Raw genomic sequence first — 24,440 nt, 5'->3', positions numbered from 1 at the left:
AGTTTTTTGTCTTGCCCTGTCTGACCTATTTCACTTAGCATAATGTCCTCCAGGTTCATCCATGTTGTTGCAAATGGTAGGATTTCCTTCTCTTTTAAGGTTGAATAATATTCCAGTGTGTGTGTGTGTGTGTGTGTGTGTGTGTGTGTGTGTGTAGCATTTTTTAACCCATCCATTGATGGGCACTTAAGTTGTTTCCACACTTTGGCTATTGTGAATAATGCTACAATGAACATGGGAGTCCAGATATCTCATCAGGATACTGACTTCATTTCCTTTGGATATATACCCAAAAGTGGGATTACTGGATCATATAGCAATTCTATTTTCACTTTCTTGTGAAATCTTCATACTGTTTTCCATAGTGCCTGTACCAATTTATATTCCCTCCAACAGTGCACCAGCCTTCCCTTTTCTCAGCATCCTCTATAGCATCTGAGCCAAACCAGCTAGGGCTACTTTTGGTGTTTGAAAGCTTGTACTTATCTCTTGTCTTTTTTATAATAGCCATCCTAACAGGGTGAGGTGCTGTCTCATTGTGGTTTTTAATCAAATGCACTGTTTTTTAAAATAACAAGCCTGTAAGATAGGTATTTATAGGGTACCAGTATTATCCTGGTTTCATGTGTGGAATTGGGGCTCAGAGAGGGTAAGTGACTGGCCCAGCATCATGTAGTCCGTCAGTCCTTGCACCAGGATACAGGCTTTGGATTATGGAGCATCAAAGTCCAATCCACTTCCAACATGCTGCACACATCCAAAGTCTCAGATCAGCCCAAGCTGGTTTGGCTCAGTGGATAGAGCATTGGCCTGCAGACCCAAGGGTCCCAGGTTTGATTCTGGTCAAGAGCATGTATCTCAGTTGCAGGCTGCTCCTTGGCCCAGGCCCTGGTCAGGGCATATGCAGGAGGCAACCAATCGATGTGTTTCTCTCACATTGATATTTCTCTCTGTCTCTCCCTCTCTTCCACCCTCTCTAAAAATCAGTGGAAAAATACACCCAAGTGAGAGTTTAATAAAAAAAGTCACAGATCATACAGTGACCCTATGTCCAATCATGAGAGGTCTCAGAGAAGTTCATGGACAAGTACATATAGTAGCATCAGAATCCAAAATTAGGGCCACTGAGCAGAAGTCCACCAATGTCTTGAGTAACTTCCCTGTGTGCTATGGCACAGGTACATGGAATGGACCAGATTGGGAGGGGGCGAGTGCCCAGAAGGCCCAGGGAAGTACCTGGTAGCCAGGTGAGTTAAGTTCTGAGGTTCAAAAATTTGTACTTTATTCCAATCAGACTCCCAAAAAGTGGATGTGGTCTTGTCTCTAGGATTCCAGAACTCAGTGATGGGTATTTTAATAAAGCTCATGATCCCAAGAGGAGTTTGCTATAGAGATGAGCTTACAGTCCGTAGCTGAAAACTGATGAATAATTTTAATTATGTTTCTAATATTTGTAAGGATGTTCTGCCCTCAATAGATTTCTTTTAGATTTTGATCCTTTGCAGATTTCAAGGAAATTTAAAATGTTTTGGTTCATTATTTTAAATCACTATTTTATTTTACTTAGAGTTATCGAATAGCTAAGAAGAACTTTGTAAATTATAAGAAAGAGTCCAAGCTTTCAAACACCAAAAGTAGCCCTAGCTGGTTTGGCTCAGTGGATAGAGTGTCAGCCTGAAGACTGAAGGGTCCCAGGTTTGATTCCAGTCAAGGGAACATGCCCTGTTTGCAGGTGCGATCCCCAGTAGGGGGCATGCAGGAGGCAGCCGATCAATGATACTCTCTCATAATTGATGTTTCTCTCTCCCTCTCCGTCCCTCTCTGAAATTAATAAAAGTATATTTTTTAAAACACACACCAAAAGTAGCTATTCAAATCTGAGAACTGGGAAGAATTCTAAGTTGTTCACCTAACAACTAATTTATTCTTACAAAGGTGAGATTATTATATCAATTCAGAAGAACCACCTCCAATGAATGGTAGAAAAGTTGTCTTTCTAATGATGCAATACAACCAATGTCACCCTTGTCACCACTGTTTGTCATCAATAAGCATTTGTTGAGTACCTCACTACTCATTGCCTTGTGCAAGGTGTCCCACAAAGAGACTCGTTCTCTGTCTTTTAGATTTTCCAACATAAGAACAAACATATGGAGAAATACATATAAGAAATATATTGAAGAGAATTAGAGTATTCTGAATGCACAATGACAAATGTATAACCTAAACACGGGTCATAGGTGACTGTGGTTAAGTGTTTTCTAAAGGTTGAAAGCAACATTATAATACACCAAGAAGGGAAGGTTGGGACAGTATCCTTGAAGCTGCATGTTAAATTTAGGTGGAGAAAGAGAAAGCTGGTATTTTCAGGTTGGGAATTGATCCTAACGGCAACACTGCTGCTGAAATTGGTGACCTGAAGACCCATCAGAGCTTCGTGTGAGCCTTTGCAGTGTGAGGCCAGTTGTGTCTAAGGATTAATTGAGACCTGAGCCTTCTGGGCATAAACGTGGGCACTGGATCAGCCAATGTATCTGTTAGGATGGTTTCTACTGCAGGTGACAGAGAGCCCAGCCCAAGTGGGATCCAGCCCATTCTAGGACTCAGGACTAAATACATCAAGGACCGAGTATTTTTTCATTTTTTCCTTTATTTTTGCTTTTTGAATTGTTTTATTTTTCAATTACAGATGCCATTCAGCATTATATTAGTTTCAGGTGTACCTCATAGTGGTTAGACATTTAGATAACTTATGAAACCATCCCTCCGATAAGTCTAGTACCCACCTGATACCATATATCATTATTACAATTCATTTCTTTTTTAAAATATCCTCACCCAAGGATATTTTTCCCCATTTATTTTTAGAGATAGTGGAAAAGAGGAAGGGAGAGAGAGAGAGAAAGAGAAAGAAACATCGATGTAAGAAATACATCAATTGGTTGACCTGGTGAGGATCAAACCTGCGACTTAGGTATGTGCCCTTGACTGGGAATCAAACCTGAGACCCTTCAGTGCACAAGTCAACATTGTAACCACTGAGCAGCATGGCCCAGGGCCAATTCTTCATTTCTTGATTCTTCTCTGCATTGTTCTGTTCTAGGCATGTTCCTTCCTGGTGGTTCTAAGATGCTGCCAATAGCTCCAGGGTTTCATCCTCCCAGATTCACATCCTTCAGGGAAAATAAAGCTAAATTTTCTAAGGCTCAAACAAAAGTCTTGCAGTTCAGTGTCTTAGTCCTGATTGGCCTGTCTAAGGTCAGATACTCATCTTTTATCCAATCATGGGGGGAGTGGGATCCAACGTGCTGATTGGCTTAGTCTGGGTCATGTGCTTCATTCCTGGAGCTCTAGAGTGAAGGTAATTACAAGGAATGGGAGTGGGGCTGAGAGTGGTTTCCCTAAACAAAATCAGGGTGCTGTTGCTGCAACACGGCTCGTCATTGATGCTGAGCAAATGGAAGGGGTAGAGAAGCAGGGCAGGTGAAAATGGAAGAGGGGATACTATTTGGGCGATTTTTGAAGTCCAGTCAAGAACTCATGGTGGTTTAGATAAAGAGAGTGGCATTGAGCTGGAGAGGGGTTGACAGATTTGATTTTTTTTTTTAGATGGAATCCACAGGGTTTGCTGATTCGATACGTGCCAAAGGTGGTGAAAAAAAAGGCCGGGGGGGGGGGGGGGCCTTAGAAATGACTCCTAGGTTTGTGGATGGAACAACTTGGAAGAACAGTGGTACCAGTTTTTTGAGATAAGAAGACTAAAGGGTTTTACTTTAATTTTTTATTATTATTTTAGTCAAACTTGCTATTCTGGCTTGGTAGGAATTTGCAAAGCCTGTCAGATATCTGAGTGGAAATTTCAACTTCTACCTTCATACTTGTTCTGTTAGGCCAACTTTGGATGATTTCCCAGGAATCTCCCACAGCACTTCAGGGTACTTTTAAAACAAAATAAAAATAGAATAGAAATGAAAATAATTATTTTAAGGTCTTCAAAAGTCCAGTGCAATCTAAGTCCAAATGACCTCCCATCCGATTCGAAGCTCTCCTTCCCCTGTAGGTCAGGTGGGGCCTGAGATGCCGCAGACCAGCAGGGGGAAGGAAAGCCTATTTGTTCTTTCTCTCCTTGTTCAAATTCCTTCCCTGATTGCTTTGTGGCTTCTGGTTCTTCCAGAGGCAGGTGGCAGGCAGAGGTGATAAGGCAAAAACGTTTTACATAGCCTCAGCCGATTCCCTCTGTGGGTCTCTCCATCACATCTAGTATAATGTAGATTAAAACCTGTTTGTGTTCCTATTGTTGTATAACAAACCATCTAAACTTACTGGTGGGAAACAAGCATTTTATTGTGCTCATAGATTCTGTGGTTTAGGACTTTAGGCAGGACTCAGCAGGGATGTCTGGGGCTGTCCCTGGGAAGATTTGAAGACTACAAATGTTGATGGGATGGAGGGTAGGGGAGCTAGAATCAACTCGAGACATCTTTGTTCCTGTGATTGGCAGTTAACACTGTCTCTCAGCTGAGATCTTAGCTTGGTTGTTGGCTGAAACACCTACATATGAACTCTCCTTGGGATCTCATGGCTTAATTTGGGCTTTTTCACAGCATGACAGCTGGATTCCAAGAATGAATGTCTCAAAAGAGCCAAGACTTTTATGATAGCTTGGAGGTCACATAGTGTCACTACTGCCTTAATCACAACCTGTCCAGATTCAATGAGAAGGAGCATAGATCTCACCTTCTCACGGGAGGAATAGCAGTTACATAGTGAGAAGAGCATGCTGGACAGGAGAGGTTATGGCCATTTTGGGAAACATATCGTCTACCGTGAAGTTTAACCAGGAGACCATTTATGAGACTAATTGGCTTAAAGGACTCAATTACTTCTAAATTTTGAACATGTCCTGACATCAGGGTCTTTTTTATTTATTAAAGAACTTGACTGCTCTTGACCTAACTTGTAATAGAGTTCAAAGTTTGACTCATTAGAACTGGTAAGCGCTCATTCATTTAAGAAACACTGATGCAATACTTATTTGTGCAAGATCTGTGCTAATAGCTGTGGGGGCAAAATGAGATACCACAAGAAGTCAACAAGCTCAAAGGAAGACCAGTATAGTTGATTTTCAATTAACTACACTCTAGAGAGGAAGAAGGACATTGACATCCCTAATGATAATTACAATAAAAGTACTCAACACAAAACACAAGATGAGTTTAATGGAAATTTACTCAGTTAGAATTATACTCCATGTTCAGAAATATATTTCTTTTTTTTTACTTTTTTTTTTAATTTTTTTATTAAGGTATTATATGTGTACATATCTTACCATTGTCCCCCCACCCCACCCCACACCCATACACGCCTTCACCCTCAGAGTTTTGCGTCCATTGGTTATGCTTATATGCATGCATACAAGTCCTTCGGTTGATCTCTTATCTCCCCCACCTCTCCCTAACCTTCCCCCTGTAATTTGATGGTCTGTTTGATGCTTTACTGTCTCTGTATCTATCTTTTTGTTCATCAGTTTATAATGTTCTTTATTATCCATAAATGAGTGAGATCATGTGGTATTTTTCTTTCATTGACTGGCTTATTTCACTTAGCATAATGTTCTCCAATTCCATCCAGGTTGCTGCAAAGGATATATGCACCCCTATGTTCATAGCAGCACAATTTACAATAGCTAAAATTTGGAAACAGCCTAGGTGCCCGTCAGCAGATGACTGGATCAGAAAACTGTGGTACATCTACACAATGGAATACTATGCTGCCAGAAATATATTTCTTATTCGATAGCTTTACCAAATTAATTATTATTATAACTGGCAGTTATTAAGTACTACTATAACCATTCAATATACTAACCCTACAAGTATGATATCATTTAATTTTCAATGTAATCCAATGTATCAATTTTATAGAAAAGGGAGAGATTAATAGAGAGGTTAAGTGAGCCAGGGTGGCATTTGTACCTGGGTCTTCTGCTCTCCCAGTGTATGTGTGCAAAGCTAGAACAAGAATCCAAGTTCTGGATTTTTTCTTTGGTGTTCTTTTCTCCAGACTCCTGCTTTCTAATAGTGTTCCATGAATCATCCAGGTCTTAAGGGGGTCTTGGGACCCAGTACAAAGATTAAGAGGGAGGCAAAGCTCATAGGATTCTGGACTCCTACTCTAAATTCCAGCAAAAATTCTCAATAGCCTTTGAGATATGTTACATTATATATATTATACTGTATTTGGTCATCTCTCTCTTCTGACCTCAACTTCCACCAACGCCCATTGCAATGCCGCTCTTTGGGTGAGGGGCTTCTCCAGGTACCACCCCAAGGCTTGGCCTTGGCCCTGAGCATTCCAAAGCCCATATGTCCTTGGAAGGTTGGCCACTTGGGTGATGGCTGCATAGCCTTCCATGCAGTCCATGAGGATGCATTTGAGATTGTCTTCATTACACAACCAGATGTTACTGGTGATGGCTGTGATGATCTGGCATCTGGATTCCTGTAACTGATAGCCAGCTGAGCTCCCTCATCATTCAGCAGCAGAATGGTATGGACACCGGCAGTGTCAGCCTGGCTTAGCACATAGTCAGAGCCTGGGGACACAGGACCCCTGCAGTTCTTGCACCTTTTACACCCAGATCCCCAAGTTTTCTTCTGCTGGACTCTGCCTGTGGCTTCGCTGGGCATAAAGATCTGGGAGTCATCAACAAGTGGGTGGGGAGAAACCAAGATGGCGGCATAGGTGAAACACCTAACCTGCAGCCGGGCACAACAATTTCAAAGGCACAACTAGAGGTCAGAACGGACATCGTCCAGAACCACAGGAGAGCTGGCGGACTGAAATGCCCACAGCTGGGGGGAAGGAGAAGGCCACGGGGACAATCGGGGGAGCCGTAAAAGCCTGAGGTATGGAGAAACTGGCGGAGACACGAGCACGCGCGCCTGCGGGGAGGATGGAGCCGGAGAGGAAGGGGCGGCTGACGGCCTGGCCGGCGTTCACTGGCAGGAAGGAGATAAAGGCTCCGGAGTGCGCTAAGCGCCGGCTCCGACTGCACTGAGCGCCAGTTCCGGGCGAAACCCTGGGAAGCCAGGCGCAGGCTGGGGGAATGAATCTGGGCTGTGGGGCGCAGGCACAGAGGAGCGGGGGAAGGCAGAGCTCCAGAGGCGCGCACGGGAAGGGGCGCAAAGGACGGACTGTTGCCTGCGCCACTGAACTGCCCTAGCGGGAAGGAGACATAAGCTCAGGACCGTGCTGAACCCCAGTTCCGACTGCACTGAACCCCAGTTCCGGGCGAAACCCTGGGAAGCCAGGCGCACGCTGGGGGAATGAATTTGGGCTGTGGTGGCGGAGGCACAGAGAAGCGGCGGCTCCAGACGCGCACACTGGAAGGTGCGCAGAGGACGGACTTTTGCCTGCGCCACTGGGTGGCCCTGCTGGGAAGGAGACAGGGACGCCAGACTGCGCTGAGACCCAGTTCCAACTGCACTGAAACCCAGTTCCAGGCGAGAATCTGGGAGTCCAGATTCATTAGGGGAGGGACTGGACTGTTTGGCAGTGGGCGAAACTCCAGGGCGCGTTTCTCTCAGAGGTGTTTGCAAGGAATACAGAGGGACACAGACACAGGAGCCTCATAGGGCGGGGCTGACAGGAAGCCAAGGTTGTAGGCTCCACCCTGTAGCTCCGCCCCAGCCAAGCTGAGCAGAAGCTTTTTCCTGCTGAGTGCCTCAGGTAGTGGCTGACCCACACTGCATTGGAGACCCAGAAACGAGGGCATCTAGTGGTTGGTGGGAGATGACACCAGATTTCAATCACTTGCATAAGGGAGGCATTCTAGAGGCAGACTCAGTGAGCGCCAAGGCATTGCTGCATCAAGACCCGGCCCACAAACATGTCTCCTGCACAGCAACTCTTCCTATATGGACAAAGAGGGTCCTCACGGCCAATTGGCCTGGAGGACAATTCCTCCCAGTGACACCAACAACATTCAAGACTTAACTGTACAAAGGAGGACCAAGATGGAGACATAGGGCGGCAGCCTGATCGTTGCCTACCACAACAATATTGAGACTACGACGGGAGAGCAGAGCAGACACCAGCCAGAAAGACCAGGGGGCTGGCAGAGCAGATGCTCTACAACTAGAATAAAAGAGAGGGGTACGCAGGATGATGCTGATGCCGGTGACCCAAAGTCCACACTTTAAGAACTATGGCTCAGGCGACACAATGGTGGCCAGGAACGTGCTCGGCGCAGTTCCCCCGGCGGTCTCCGGCTGAGGGGACGGCTCCACTCGCTGCCGAGCACGGACAGACGAGCCCCTGGGAGACATGGGGTGGGAGACTCCGTGCTTGCTGACCTCCGAGTCCTTCAAGAATCTCAATGCCCCGAAGTGGCCAGGTGCGCACGCTCAGCGACTGGCCACCGTTGCAGACCCAAGGGCCGACGCAGCGACACCGGACCAGCCCACCGCCGGGCACCGGGCACACCGGAGCCTTGCCGAGCCCGCCGCCCAACGAGTTCTGCGGCAGCCGCCCTGGAGCTCTGAGAAAATGACCGAAGGAATTGCTGAGAGGGAATTGACCAACAGGAATTGGGATCAAGAAGACGAAACCCCGCTGAGACCCGAGTCCAGGCGAGCCTGCGAGCCTCTGGGCTCAGATGTGGTCACACGCCTCTGGGTCTAGGTGAGGCCTCACGCCCCTGGGTTTGGGTGAGGCCACGCGCCCCTGGGTCCAGGTGAAGCTGGATTCCGGGTTCGGGTGAGGCCATGTGCCCCTGGGTCCGGGCGAATCTGAACCCTGGGTCCGGGTGAGGCCGTGGGCCCCTGGATCCGGGTAAGGCTGGGTCCCGAGTACGGGTGAGGCCGTGAGCCCCTGGATCTGGGTGAGACCACGCGACCAGGGGTCTGAGAGAGGTAACGCGCCCCTGGGTCCGGGTGGCTTCGTGCACCTAGGTCCAGGTGAGGCCACGTGCCCCTGGGTCTGAGAGAAGCCACGCACCCCTAGGTCCGGGCGAGACCATGTGTCCCTGGATCCGGGTGGGGCCTCGTGCACCTAGGCCCGGGTGGGGCCGCGTGCCCCTGGGTCTGGGGGAGGCCAGGCGTCCCTGGGTCCGGGTGAGACCGTGTGTCCCTGGATCCGGGTGAGGCCTCGTGCGCCTAGGCCCGGGTGAGGCCACGTGCCCCTGGGTCTGGGGGAGGTCAGGCGTCCCTGGGTCCGGGTGAGACCGTGTGTCCCTGGATCCGGGTGAGACCTCGTGCACCTAGACCCGGGTGAGGCCACGTGCCCCTGGGTCTGGGGGAGGCCAGGCGTCCCTGGGTCCGGGTGCGACCATGCGTCCCTGGATCCAGGTGAGGCCTCGTGCACCTAGGCATGGGTGAGGTCACGTGCCCCGGGGTCTGAGAGGCCAAGCGTCCCTGGGTCCGGGTGAGACCATGTGTCCCTGGATCCGGGTGAGGCCGCGTGCACCTAGACCCGGGTGAGCCCAAGTGGCCCTGGGTCTGGGAGAGGCCAAGCGTCCCTGGGTCCGGGTGCGACCATGTGTCCCTGGAGCCGGATGAGGCCTCGTGCACCTAGGCCCGGGTGAGGCCACGTGCCCCTGGGTCTGGGAGAGGCCAAGCGTCCCTGGGTCCGGGTGAGACCATGTGTCCCTGGATCCGGGTGAGGCCTCGTGCACCTAGGCCCGGGTGAGCCCAAGTGGCCCTGGGTCTGGAAGAGGCCAAGCGTCCCTGGGTCCGGGTGAGACCATGTGTCCCTGGATACGGGTGAGGCCTCGTGCACCTAGGCCCGGGTGAGGCCACGTGCCCCTGGGTCTGGGAGAGGCCAAGCGTCCCTGGGTCCGGGTGAGACCATGCGTCCCTGGATCCGGATGAGGCCTCGTGCACCTAGGCCCGGGTGAGCCCAAGTGGCCCTGGGTCTGGGAGAGGCCAAGCATCCCTGGGTCCGGGTGCGACCATGTGTCCCAGGATCCGGGTGAGGCCTCGTGCACCTAGGCCCGGGTGAGCCCAAGTGGCCCTGGGTCTGGGAGAGGCCAAGCGTCCCTGGATCCGGGTGAGACCATGTGTCCCTGGATCCGGGTGAGGCCTCGTGCACCTAGGCCCGGGTGAGCCCAAGTGGCCCTGGGTCTGGGAGAGGCCAAGCGTCCCTGGGTCCGGGTGAGACCATGTGTCCCAGGATCCGGGTGAGGCCTCGTGCACCTAGGCCCGGGTGAGCCCAAGTGGCCCTGGGTCTGGGAGAGGCCAAGCGTCCCTCGGTCCGGGTGAGACCATGTGTCCCTGGATCCGGGTGAGGCCTCGTGCACCTAGGCCCGGGTGAGCCCAAGTGGCCCTGGGTCTGGGAGAGGCCAAGCATCCCTGGGTCCGGGTGAGATCATGTGTCCCTGGATCCGGGTGAGGCCGCGTGCACCTAGGCCCGGGTGAGCCCAAGTGGCCCTGGGTCTGGGAGAGGCCAAGCGTCCCTGGGTCCGGGTGCGACCATGTGTCCCTGGATCCGGATGAGGCCTCGTACACCTAGGCCCGGGTGAGCCCAAGTGGCCCTGGGTCTGGGAGAGGCCAAGCGTCCCTGGGTCCGGGTGCGACCATGTGTCCCTGGATCCGGGTGAGGCCTCGTGCACCTAGGCCCGGGTGAGCCCAAGTGGCCCTGGGTCTGGGAGAGGCCAAGCATCCCTGGGTCCGGGTGAGACCATGTGTCCCTGGATCCGGGTGAGGCTGCGTGCACCTAGGCCCGGGTGAGCCCAAGTGGCCCTGGGTCTGGGAGAGGCCAAGCGTCCCTGGGTCCGGGTGCGACCATGTGTCCCTGGATCCGGATGAGGCCTCGTGCACCTAGGCCCAGGTGAGCCCAAGTGGCCCTGGGTCTGGGAGAGGCCAAGCGTCCCTCGGTCCGGGTGAGACCATGTGTCCCTGGATCCGGGTGAGGCCTCGTGCACCTAGGCCCGGGTGAGCCCAAGTGGCCCTGGGTCTGGGAGAGGCCAAGCATCCCTGGGTCCGGGTGAGACCATGTGTCCCTGGATCCGGGTGAGGCCGCGTGCACCTAGGCCCGGGTGAGCCCAAGTGGCCCTGGGTCTGGGAGAGGCCAAGCGTCCCTGGGTCCGGGTGCGACCATGTGTCCCTGGATCCGGATGAGGCCTCGTGCACCTAGGCCCGGGTGAGCCCAAGTGGCCCTGGGTCTGGGAGAGGCCAAGCGTCCCTGGGTCCGGGTGAGACCATGTGTCCCTGGATCCGGATGAGGCCTCGTACACCTAGGCCCGGGTGAGCCCAAGTGGCCCTGGGTCTGGGAGAGGCCAAGCGTCCCTGGGTCCGGGTGCGACCATGTGTCCCTGGATCCGGATGAGGCCTCGTGCACCTAGGCCCGGGTGAGGCCACGTGCCCCTGGGTCTGGGAGAGGCCAAGCGTCCCTGGGTACGGGTGAAGCCAGATCCTGGGTCCGGGTGAGGCCGTGCGCCCCTGGATCCATCCGGGTGAGGCTGGGTCCCAGGCCCGGGTGAGACCACGCGCCCCTTGGGTAGGGGTGAAGCCACGTGCCCCTTAGTCTGGGTGACGCCGTGCCCCTGGGTTCGGCCGAGACCAAACCAGAGGGAGTCGGACCTCCATTACCACCATTTGTCCACCATCCAGAGCTGAGGGGTCAGTGCTGACATGTACACATAAGGAACTACTGGACATTGAAATTGGGTCTCAAAAGAACTGTTGGTCCAGGGGGAAGCTCGCTACAGATTGATTCATTTGCCTGTCAGCATAACTATTATTGCTCGTCTCACATTCAGTTCTTATTAGTATATATCTAGTGACATATGATCTCGCTCATCTAGGGGAAATGATAAACAACATAGACTGAGAAACAAGAACAGAACCAGAAGCAAGGAGGCATCGATTGGACTATCGGGCCTCAGAGGGAGGATAGGGGAGGGGAGGGGGAGGGGGGGGGGAGGGGGAGAGTTCAACCAAAGGACCTGTATGCATGCATATAAGCCTATCCAACGGTTAAGTTCAACAGGGGATTGGGGCATGCGTGGGGAGAGGGGTGGGATGGGAATGGGGGGATGAGGACAAATATGTGACACCTTAATCAATAAAGAAATTTAAAAAAAAAAAAAAAGTCAAAAAAAAAAAGAAATATATTTTAAAAAAACAAAAAAATAAATAAAAATAAAATAAAATAAAAAAAAAAAAAAAAAAAAAACAAGTGGGTGGGGTTTAAAACGATGGCCCTAGAAGAGGTCACTCAGGGACAGAATACAAGTCCAATATTTATTAATTTCTAGGATGAGGACTCCACAGAGTGAATTTAGGCACATCCAGAGAGAGTGGGGGGAAATCTTGAGAGTTTGGTGTCACAGAAGTGTCAAGAGTGGGAGCATTTTAAGCAGGAGCAAGGCCTTCTGTGTGAAGTGCTGCTGAGCGGCCAAGCCAAACGTGACCATGATGGTGTCCTCTGCACTTGACAACGGGAGAGAGTAGAGATCCTTCGAGAAGCAGTTGGGTGGCCTCACCCAGTATAGTCCTTCCTACATTTTGGCTGGTTGTGTCGAGTGGTTGGTGGCTGTGCTTCTTCTGTCTACCTGGTTTTGGGTTGCCAGATAAAACACAGGACAAACAATTAAATGTGAAGTTCAGGGGGGGAAATGTAAGTATGTCCCAAATGTTGCATGGGACATACTTACCTTAAAAAATTGTTGTTGTTGTTTAAATCTGAAATTCAAATTTAACTGGCTGTCCTTTTTTCTTTTTTTCTGAGTCTGGCAACCCACATTTCATTGTACACTTTAAAATGGTAGAAATCATGGATTTTATATTGTGTGAACTTTAGCACACTCACAGATCTCACAACCCTACCCTAACTAGACTGTCATGTAGGCGACCACATGCTCTGCTTCTGGGTTGAGCCACTAGGGCCAATAAGGAAGCCAACCTCAAGGGATGGTATTTCTGGGAATAACTAATGCTTCTATTCAGGTCCCCTATGGCACCACACAGAGTGTGAAGCACATAGTAGGCACTTATCAAAAGCTGGTTTAATGGAAAATTAGTGATACTTGAATCAAAAGGAGCTCCCCAGTACCTGTGACACTACTTAGAGGATTCCATGGGATGGGCCTCAGGTGGAAGTTCTCAGAGAATTAAGTCATGTGGCGCTGGTGGCTGTGCTGGGAACACCGAGTACTTACTCCAGGACACACCTATTTTAGCCCTGTGGCTCTGGAGCAAATGGCTCTGCTGAATTCTGGACATCCCAGTTATAGCTTAAATGCAGCTGGCTTCAGAGAGGCCATTAAAAATCATTGAAAGGCAGGGAACTCTTGGAAATGCCCACAAATTCCAAGACAGCCAGTCAGAGTCATTCGCTAGTTTAATTGGATACAGCAATTTCTCTGCCTTCCTTTCTCCCCCCTTCTCTGAGGTGCAGGAGCCATAGCCACAAGACTATTTCCAATGACCCCTTCAGAGGCAATTTCAAAGCAATTAATTGAATCTGAAATGTAGGACAAATTACATACCAGCTAGGACTTTCTATGAAGATAATATTCCTTGGTTAAAACCTGAGAAACCCAAAGGTTAGATTTAACTATCTATGAAAATGGTTTTGTTCTCTTGTGGTTTTTTTTCCCTGAGATTTGCTATTTACAAGAAGCTTGCATCCACAGTTAATGCTCGTTTGCATGGCAAGCTGAACGCCATATTTGCTTTCTACACTGATTGATTGAGCCCTACTGTGTGCCAGTATTCAATACCTAATTTGTGTTTTCAGCAAATTAGATTTTCAAATAATGTTCCATGGTTCTTATAACTGGGCAGTTCCTTGAAAGGGATTCTGCTTATGGTGGCTGCTTAATTGTGACTAACCCATCACATAGTGAGTTTGCCCAAGTAACAGATTTGGGTCTGAGGGTGGTCGTGTGGAAGAGGGATTTAAGCCTTGAAAATGAATGACAGTATACCCTTGCTTTATGCTCTGTTTCTTGGGGAGCAGCTTAAGGACCAGCACAGCAACTCGGCAGATTCCCATGCGATCCATATAAGGAGCTATCTACTTTCTGAGATTTTGGAGGCATGCTCTAGATCCTTGAGTGCTGGGTCTTTTCTGAAGGCATCTCCTACCCCAATTCACCCAACCCTGAGTTCCTGGACAGTGGGTGTGCTGCTCCATCACTGTTGTGTCCCCTGGTGCCTGAAGCACAATAGATATTTGACGGACACTTGTCGAATCCATTCTGTGAACGTTAATTGAGCTTCTCTTGTAGGCTGTACACTGAGGTTGGGACAAAGGGACCATGTTCAAGGGGCATGCAGAAGAATTGACCTTCTAGCCATAGGAATTACTAGTGTGAAAGGACTACAGCTATTTGGAGGGTAGGGTGAGGTGTTGGTTTAGCCAGAAGGTGTATCCTACATTCAGCAGCTCTCTGGCGTGAAAAATTTCCCTGCAGTTCCCCTGGCAGCACTGACTCTTGCCTTCATCCCAACCCCTCCCATCACCCAGACCCAGGTGTTGCTGGAAATACACGGAGCTGGTTTATGGAAGCTTCCCTTCCCGCCTTTTGACATTGACTTCCCCAATTTTTCAGTAAGTCTCTTGATTCCTTGAAGACTTCACTCATTAACGCTATTGATAATGGTTTAAAAACACTTCTCAGTCTTCAGAGAAATGGGCTGGGCCGTTTTCTGCAGCATTCTCTTCCCAGCCTCCAGAGGAACAATGTGGGGATTCTTTTCCCTGTTCGGTTCAGCGCTCCCCGCACTCGCTGCCAGCCTCGGAGCTGCATTTGCAGTAAATTGGAAATGCTGATGTCAGCAGCCGTGATGCTGCATTAGAGGAGCCACCTTGGAGGGAATGATCCTGGAGGGTGATGCTGAAAGGCGAAGCTGTTTTCTAGGGTATTCTGTAGACACTGTTTTCTTTCTTAGACAGATCTCATTCCTTTTTGCAACTTAGTAGACACAGCAAAGGAAGACCACCTAAAAAACATGTTTTCCCCCAACTGAGTTTTTTTGTAGGAGGTTTTGGTGGCTATGAAATGGTCCAGCAGTGCTGAGCGATGAAGCCGCTGATACAGCTTGCTGAGCAGCGTGCACTGGAGCATTGAGCCTCAATCTCAGTGGCCCCAGGAGAAGGGCAAAGCAAGGGTACACCTCATTCTATACCAACGGTTTGTTCTTAAAACTATAGAGATATAAGCCAAAGCCCGTTTTACATGCACACAGAAATGTCTGTTTAAACCAGTTCTGCAGAAAATTCTTGTGCAAAGTAAATATCTAGGTTGCAGAGGGATTTCCACATATGATTTCAGGTTTGCTTATAGTAGAATCCACCTTAATATCTTCATGACGTGTCCTGACTGCTGGCTCTGAGCAGGGACGCAGGGCAGGCTTGCAGCGTGGCATCCAGGGCAGTTGAGGAAGAACTGGATGAGGACTAGCAGCAATCCCCTGGCTGTTCGATTTCTCTGCCACAGCCAGGATGTGACCCTGAGCAGAAAGAAAGAATAACAGTTTCCAGAAAGGACAAAGGAAGTTGAGTCTGTTAGTTGGAGAGTGAAATGTTGAGCATGGAATCTGAGCCGGGTGGGGAAGGAAGAAAGGGAATGATGTGCGGAGGGCAGGACGGAGGGCGAGTAACTGAGGGTGAGAGCCGGAAGGAGAGGATGCTCAAGTCCGGAGTGGTCTCCTTAATGGGGCAGGTCAGAGGTGGGGCCATTTCTTGCAGTGATGTGGCCACTGGAAGAGGAGGTGGTTGCAGTGGATGCTGGCGGTGTTCCCAGCTCTCGCTGATGGTTTTCCTGGACCTGGGCACCCGACTCCAGAGTCTGTGAGCTTCCCCGCAGTGCCTCCCTACAGCCTTGCAGCTCCTGAGTCTACTAGCACCTCTTCCAGACTGGTCCTGGCGTTTATATTCCCAGGGGGTTGTTTGAATCCAGTGACTGACTAGATAAAAGGATGAATGTTTAGCCCCCTTACTTCAAGGTGGGGTGAACTCGGAGACATAATGTGTGCTGCAGGGCTCCCCAAGAGCTCAGGCAGAGATGGGGCCTCACCTGGAATCACACCCTTGCATGGTTCCTGCCCCTTACTTCCCTGTGTCCCCACTCCCTCAGGGTCTTCTCCCGGCAGCACTTCCTAAATAAATCGCTTTCAAACCAATGCTCATTTCAGGATCTATCCACGGATCTACTTAGGAATCTGATCTAAGTCACTGGTTGAAGTGGAATGGAGATGCTGATAACGGTGATGAAATCGAGGCAATGGGAGTGCAGGTGTTGGATGGATTGTCCGTGGGGCAATCACCCAGGAGGAAAGCAGGATCTGGGTAGAAGGCTTCAGGGGATCTAAGAGAGAAGCGGGGTAGCAGCCACGAGGGAAAGGAGGAAGTGGAAGAGCCAGAGGGCTTGGGTCTCAAAAGAACAAGGAGTTTGACACAGAGTGTAGACTGTTGGTTTCCTGGAACAGGATGGTCCTGATGTTGTGGGCCAGGGAGATTGAACAACCTCTGCCTGAATGCCACACGCAGAGGACAGTGCCCTCAGGGGAAGTCCGGATGTCAGGGAACAAAGGGGAGGAAGGCTCCCCGAAAAGGCTGAGGAAATAGGGGTGCTCTTTGGGAACTGGGGGTCCTGAGGTGTTTTGAAAAGGCTTGGGATGGGGAGAAAGGTTGCATCAGAGCAGAGGAAGCAGAGAGTGGAAGAGGGATCAAGGCTACAGGGAAGGAGATGAATCCACAGGGGAGCTTGCATTCCGTGGCTTCACTGGCCCCACACTTCTCGAAAGCATTGGTTCCTCCGGGTTCCAGGTGGGTGGCAGCTTGGCAGCCTGGACACAGGGTGGAGGTTGGTACTGTCCGCTGCACATAGTTGGCATGTACTAGCTGAGTAAGCGGATGCATGACACAACAAATTTCTAACTGCCTTCTCCTCTCACTTCTATATATTTTATGCTCTGATAAATATGGAACTTTTAGAAAACCTTGGAACTTATTGCAGTACCTCTAGCTACTCTCACCATCATTAGGTGGGATGCAATAAACAGACTTCCTAAGGTTAGGGAATTAGACAATAGCCAAGCTTATGGACTTAGTCATAGGACCTGTCTCCCTAAGGGGTTAACACATTTTTCAGTTTTGCTTTCTACTGTGGATCTTTTAAAAGAATTGGTTAGCTCAGTATGACCATGCATGCATTTGTGACTGCTGATATTGATGGGAGTTTGTTGGGGTTGGAGGAAAGCGTGGGGAGGCTGAGGTAGGGCTGAAGAAGCAAGCCGGGCCCTGAGTACATGGTACATTGGCGGCCATGTGCAGAGCCATGGGAGTAACTGTGGGGTTGAAGCAGGTGCAAGATTGGGATTTTAGAAGGATCACCTGCTCCAGCCTGCTTGTGGGGCATGCTCTGCGTGGAGCCCAACGAGGAGAGGTAACTGCTTTAGCAAGACCTGGGAAAGGCAAACCTCTCCCTGGAAGGAATGGGCCCTGACATAGGATGTAATGCACTTGGCTCCAGGGTAAGGGAGATCTATTTGGGAGCTGCAGTTGCTTATATTAATTTTAATCCGAAAGGGATGGCGGGGGTGGGGGGCATGTCTTTCCTTTTAAAAAATGTTCTGGTTAATTTAAATTGTGGAGGAAAAATTTTAGGGCAAGAGACAAAATATGGTGTTCATGTAGCCTTTGGGGACAAGGCACAAAAAAAACCCCAGCTATGGCTGTGCACCTGTAGGCCTTGACCATGAAGTCAAGACAAATGGGTCTGAGGTCTGTTGGGAGAACCACGAGGTAGGCAGCCCTGGATCCCAAAAGATGAGCAGTCCAATGGGAAAGTTCTGACCAGCTCAGCACGCATCAGGACTAACTCTGGTCCTGGGCTCTTTGTGCTCATGTGGGTGTGTGAGGGCCCCTTTCATTGTAGCCCTAAAAGCATCCCACCTGGTTCAGGAGTTACCTACAATATCCAGAAATTCTGGAACAGGCTTTCTTTTGAAGAGAGCTTCCTGGCAGCCAGGGAGAGAAAATGGTCAATGAGATAGCCATTAATGAGCAGCAACATAATGCTGTGTGCCAGCAATCTCCCAGGCCAGGCCTTGTGAACAACGCTGTAAACAGGGAGGTGGAATAAGAGCTGCCCTCCCTGATGCCCAGGATGCCAAATCCTGCTTCTTCTGTGTGCGTTTCTCCCCTCTGCTGTTCCTTGAATGCTGCTTCTTTGAACACCATCTTTTAGTATCTTCTCATTCTCCATCTCCCTCTGGACCAATTCACCCAGCTCTGTGGTTTCCATACCACTTCTATTCTCGTGGCTCTCAAACCCAGGCCCCAGTTAGATTGATCCCCACCCCTGAGTCCCAGTCCCTTGTGCCTAATGTCTCCTGGATATCTCCACCTGGGTGCGCTACAGGAGCTGCAGACCTAAGTCTCCTGCTTCTTCTGTCTTGGAGAACACCACGCTCTTCCAAGCCAGGTGCCTGAGTGTCATCCCAGACCGTGCCCTCATGGAGGCTTTCCAGCCCTTGTCTCTGACCCCTCTTCACCTCTTCTGCTACTGCCTAAGTTGAGGCCCAAATCCTAAGTTCCTCATTCTCTGGGCCCTTCTGCTGGTGAAGGACCCTGACTGTGTGCCAAGCCCCAGGTGCATAAATACAAGAGATTTGGGGGAGGTCAGGTGAAACCATTTGCTTACTAGTCCTGAGAAGGAAGTCCCTGGTCCTTTGAGCCCCAGATGAACTAGCAACCTTTGTACTCTCCCCAGGATGGGTGGGAGTGCCCAGGGCGGGGTGGGGGGCGCGTGCAAGGAGGGGACAGGGCTTCAGCCTTTGGGGTCCTTAACTCCAAATCATGCTGTTTGGTCCAGGTCAGAGGGACCCCAGGGAAGCGGACTGGAGGGGAATTCTGCCTCTTGGCCCCGGGGAGGTGACTCACCGAGGGTGATTCATGCCCTTCAATAGATTTTTTTTCCAACCTAAGGAATATTTTGTACCCATGAGTAAAACGTAATCTTCTAGCCCTTTGTGAAGAGAACAAGAAAGCTCAGAGTGTTTGGAGCACCGGGAAGTGAATTACTTCTCTGTCTCCTTTCTGGTCTTCCCTAGCAATTGACAATGGAACCACGAAGAGCTCCACTTGGACTATTGACTTTCTGAGAACTTGACACCTTGGCTCAGGATATCTGTCTGTGGGATTAAAAAAGAAATCACACACAATAGTAGCAGGGTGCTCATATCTTCAGACTCAGAGCACTCTGCAGTTACATGTTCTTTGGGGCAGGCGTGTGAACTTGATATCCTAAATGCCAGCTCCAGGCAGATGTATGGAGGGATGCGTGAATGGATTCAGGAGTGGAAAAATTGGAACTAGGAGCCTTCCAGGTGTAGGCACTATGCTACTCTCCACACTGAGACACAGAGAAAGCATAGAGGAAGAGCACTGATCCCACTGGGGGTGGGAGGGGGCAGTCAGGGAGGACTTCTTGGAGACAGTGACATAGGAAGTGAGGTTTAAAGTATGAGGAGGAGTTGGCAGCTAAAGAGTGGGGAGGAGAAAGGAATCTGGGAAACAAGACCCACTCCTCTGGGCTCAGCACGCAGGGACCTGGGTGCTGCCGGGTTTGGCTGGGGCGAAGGTTGAGTGTGAGGGCGTGGCAGCGGTAGAGGCTGGGGAGACAGGCAGGCGCCAGGGTCTGGAAGGGAGTCTGGTGCAAGCCACGGAGCCAGCACTTATTCTGAATCTCTGTGGTGCCCCGAGCGGAGCTTAAGGATCAAGTGGATGTGATCAGATTCACACCTGAGAGATTGCCGCCTGGCTGCGTTGTGGAGGATGGACTTAAAGGAGGTTGTCTCGGTGATTCAGGTGAGACCAGGGTCTGCACAGATGTGAACCAAGCTGGCAGCATATTCTCAGCTCCCCCTTCCTCCCCTTTCAGCCTCGTTTCCTCTCCTCTTGGCTGGCTGTCTCTAAAGCTTCCCAGAGATTTCATGATACCTTGGTCTTTTCCGTCTGGGGTCTTAAAGAGGGTGAGGAGAGAGCAGTGATGAACCCCAAGGGGAGAGCCTTTTCGGTGGTGGCATTTGGGGGCTGGTAAGAGGACATGGCTTGCTCATGTACTGTATGAAGACTGAGCTGCCCCTGAACTCTTACCAGGACCAGCTCGATCACCTTTAAGATACAGTTGCACCCTGGAAACAGGAAAAACAAGGTTTAGAATCAGAGGGAGCACATACGTTCTTTCTGCTCTTCTCAGAGGCAGGTCATGGCTGACACCAGGTTCTGTGACAGCGCAGGCAGGTGGGGCTGGAATTGTCTGCTCCTCATTGCTCCTTTCCTCTTCCCAACACCTCACTCCCCCTGCCCGCCCCCCCCCCTCCTCCCCCCCCCCCCCCCCCCCCCACCCCACCTGCTTCCACACCTGGCCCAGCACCAGCCCAGGCCCTGGGCAGCCTTTGGGGATTCCAGGCACAGATGTAACCTGGGGCTCTGTGAAAGCTGTGAGCTGCCTTGCAGGTGGCCCTGGAACAATTCCAGACCTGAGGAGGCCTGGGGGGAAAAGGGGGGCAGGTGTTCTCTGCCTCTCGCTGGTGTGTTGTGGTCACAGTTGTACTCTGCCTGGGTCAATAGGCAGAGTCACGTTGCTGGGCGACAGTGGCACCTCTGAAGTGGCTGCATTTCAGGTTTCTAAGAGACCCTGCGCCTGTGGGTGATATTTGTTCCGGGTGGAGTGGGAGGAGTGGAGGCACTCGGGGTGCAGTGTCTGAAGACGGATCCAGGTTGTGATACACTAGTCAGTGTCCCCTTCCACCAAAGGGAGATAGATAATGACCACCACCCTTTTGTGAAGATAAACTAGGTTCCCACATGGTAAGATCTTTGTCAACTCTCCCACCAACTCCGAAGGCAGGGATGTGTTTATTTACTTATATATCCCCAGCACCAGGCCTGTTGCCCAGCAAACTCAAATGTTTGTTGATTGAATGCATGAATGGATAATGCAGTGAAGTATACAGGACATGGGAAACCCTGAATCATGTAAAATTACTAAGAACTCATTCAACCAAGAAGAAGTGGATCTCCACACGAGCCCTCCTATCTACCCACATTTAGGTAAAAATGAATGGGCTAATGTTTGTGAGGAAACGTTTTAAAATGAGCATCAACAGAGGGATGTGTCTTCCAGCCCTTCCTCTCTTGTCAGTTGGAGTCATGGGCAGCATAGGCTGTGACTGATGTGACCCACCCACTATTGATTCATTAAATAGGCAAACCTCCATCCCCTCCAGGAAACTACAGTGGTCAATCTCATAGACGGGGAAATATATCCATGCCTGTCAGAGACCCATGCCTTTCTGAGTTTTGGATAAAGGGGCCCTTTCCACCTGGAATTTCTTTGTTTCCTAGTTTTCTGTATCTATGCTTCATAGGAGACTTGACTTGGAAGTCAGATTCCTCTCATTTTAATCACGGCCCCACCACTCTTGCCCCTCTTGGCCTCAGTTGAGTCATTGAACCTCACTGGGTCTCAGTTTCTTCATCTGTGAAGTAGGGGTGGGTGGTGGCCATGAGAAAGCATATGCCTTGCAGGCCTCCAACACCCGGAGGGAGCTAGAGGGAGCGAGGGAGCATAATTGACCAAGAGCTTGAGTGGGCTGCTGTGGAACCCACGGTGGGCTGCTATGGAACCCACGGTGGGCTTGCCCTGTGGGCACATTTCCCAGAGACTGCTCCCAGCTGGGGCTGAGTGCCGCAGGGCCCTAAGGCAGGTGTCTTCCGGGGAAGCACACAACTCCTCAGATGGCCAACTTTGGCTCAAGAACTCCTCAATTGCCATGCTGAACCTCCCCTAGGCTGCAGGGACTCTTGAATGCTCTTGTCCATCCTTCCTCCTTCTCTCCTTTACTGGGGACCAGACTCACAGTGTGTCTGCTGGCTACGCTAGCCCCGGAAGGACTCCCATTTTCTCTCACACATGCATTTCCCCTAATAAAATCCATGCACAAAATCCCATCTTGGTGCCCGCTTCTGGGAAGACCTGGAATCACACAGGGCAATCATACCTCATGCTGAGGACCAAATGCAACAATGAAAGCAAAGAGTTTATTAGAGTGACGGGCACAAAGGAAGTGATAGGACATCCTGTTACCTTCATCATCACATGGCCGTTTTGCTTCTTTGCTGGCTTCAGGCACAGCAAGCTCCAGCAGCATCCCAGGTCACGCAGCAACTTTGTATTAGAGTGAGAGCCACTATGGCTCCTGAGGAGAAGAAATGGATTAATTAAAACACCCTTTAAAAACGTATCCAATTAAAGTAAAGGGCACAAACTAAATCCTTTTTCAGCCAATGCAATGTGCAGCCAACTTTGCTAAGGCAACCAACTCCATTTTCAGTCCATTACACAAAAGCTTTGTGGTATTCAGAGGTTCCTGCCAGTGCCCCTGGTGTCTATAAATATACGGTCAAGCCTCGTTTCTCGAACGTCTCCCATCTCAAACAATTCGATTTTTGACCAAGTTGTTCACAGAAAAAAAATGTCTTCCTTGTTGACCAAAACTTCAGTTTTCCACCTGACAGCCCTTTCATGCTGATACCCCAACATGACAGAAAGCTTCTCCAAGGCAACAAGCAAAGGAGAGAAGGCTTTTGTTGCTCACGAAATTGAGGATTAGCACAATTTTAAAACATAAAGAGGCCATCAAGAGTGCTAATGTTGCTAAGGGTGTGAAAGTGCTCACAAAACAGCAATGGCTGGCAATTGAATAAGTGGAAAAACTGTTGTTGTTTGGGTAAAGGAGAAGCAGTTAGCTGATGATAGCACTTTGTAGGCAGTGATATATGAAAAATTCCTTTAAGGCTAATAGGGGATAGTTCTATAAATTTAAGAAAAGAAGTATTTATTTATAAATTAAGCAGTACATTAGACATGTGCTGTGACAGGGAATCATTTGGCGATCTGGAACGGATTAATTCAATTTACATGATTTCTAATGGGAAAAAATGATTTTGTTTTTGAACAAATTGCTTCTAGAACAGCCTTCCAGAATGAATTAAGTTTGAGAAATGAAGTTCCACTATACTTCAGTCATTAACCTTTTGCACTCGGATGTCGAGTGTGACTCGACATGGTTAGCATTAGAATAAAGGAATCGAGAAAAAAGCAAGCGAGTGCAAAGGGTTAAACCAGGGCACCTCATTTGCTGTTCCTGAGAACCCTGTGGAGGTTACAAAGAATTGGCCATTATTAATTCTATTTTGCAAATAAGGAAACAGAGAAACTAAGAGGTGGTTTCAGGGTCACCCAGATGCTCACAGGTTTGGGACTGGAACTCTGGTTTTTGCTCCTGGTGCTTTGGAAACTCAGGGTTTGGTGGATTCTGTCCTAACTCTGTTCCCAGGGATAGTCTCTTAGCAAACTGGCACCATGAACTGGCCTGGAAAGACCTTTCTCAAGCCCACTTCTGCCCAGATTCGGGGTCCTAGAAACCCTGGAATCATCCATGCGGGAGTCAGTAAAGGGGACCCAGCCGCTGGCCTCCATGCTCAGGCCCATCATTTCTTACCCAGTGGGGCTCCATCCTGATAGTTGCTACCTAAGGCTGTGGACTGTGTTCCTTAAGTAGATTGTCGCCACCCCCACACTGGGAGGGACAGAGACTTAGCCCCACTGCCATACAGCTCCTCATGCCCATGTAGTACTAAATGAATGCTTGTTACAAAGGATGGTGGTGATTCTTAAATCTCTCAATCAGATATTCCAGAGTTTTATGTTCATGTAACTTAGAAGGAAATGTAACATGTAATGACTTTATTTGATTGAATAATATATATATATGCCTAAGCTGGTAGCTATGACATGCACTGACCACCAGTGGGGCAGATGCTCAATGCAGGAGCAGAAATCACAGGCATGGAAACATGGAACAGACTGATGAATCTCAGAGAGAAGGTGGGAGCGGGGTGGGTGGCAAGAGATTAACCAAAGATCTTATATGCATACTAGAGGCCCAGTGAATGGATTCATGCACCGGTAGGGTCCTTTAGCCTGCAGGGATTGGACCAAAACCGGCTCTCCAACATCCCCCAAGGGGTCCTGGATTGCAAGAGGGCACAGGCCAGGCCGAGGTACCCCACCAGTGCACAAATTTGTGCACCAGGCCTCTAGTATATAATAAAGGCGGATGCTCAGGTTGGTTTCCAAAGAGAAGAGTGGATTTTGAGGCTCTGGGAGGAAAGGTGAACCTAGATACCCCGAGGTGGCGATCCTTCCAGCCAGGTATTGTCAGGGTCACTGGTGTTTCCCAAGGCAGAAACTGAGCAGTTTAGCTCTCAGGAGTGAGGTCGTTTGCTGCACTTAGGTAATGAGGTTTGTCATCTCCTAATACCTTATTTACACAAAGGTCGGGCTGCACCATGACAGAGACCATAATAAGCATTAGTACAATAAAGGGAGGACAAACCCAAAGGGAAATGGCTGT

At 49.9% G+C, this 24,440-nt stretch overlaps 1 protein-coding gene across 1 annotated transcript in view; it reads left to right on the top strand.

Moving 5' to 3' along the window:
- The window catches only part of KCNK10 (potassium two pore domain channel subfamily K member 10), a 105,326-nt gene that overhangs the window by 18,446 nt on the left and 62,440 nt on the right, over nucleotides 1-24,440 (top strand). The window lies entirely within an intron of this gene.

This window comes from Eptesicus fuscus, chromosome 5 (assembly GCF_027574615.1).
Source record: "Eptesicus fuscus isolate TK198812 chromosome 5, DD_ASM_mEF_20220401, whole genome shotgun sequence".
NCBI classification, from domain to species: domain Eukaryota; kingdom Metazoa; phylum Chordata; class Mammalia; order Chiroptera; family Vespertilionidae; genus Eptesicus; species Eptesicus fuscus.
This window is presented reverse-complemented; position numbering and strand designations above follow the sequence as displayed.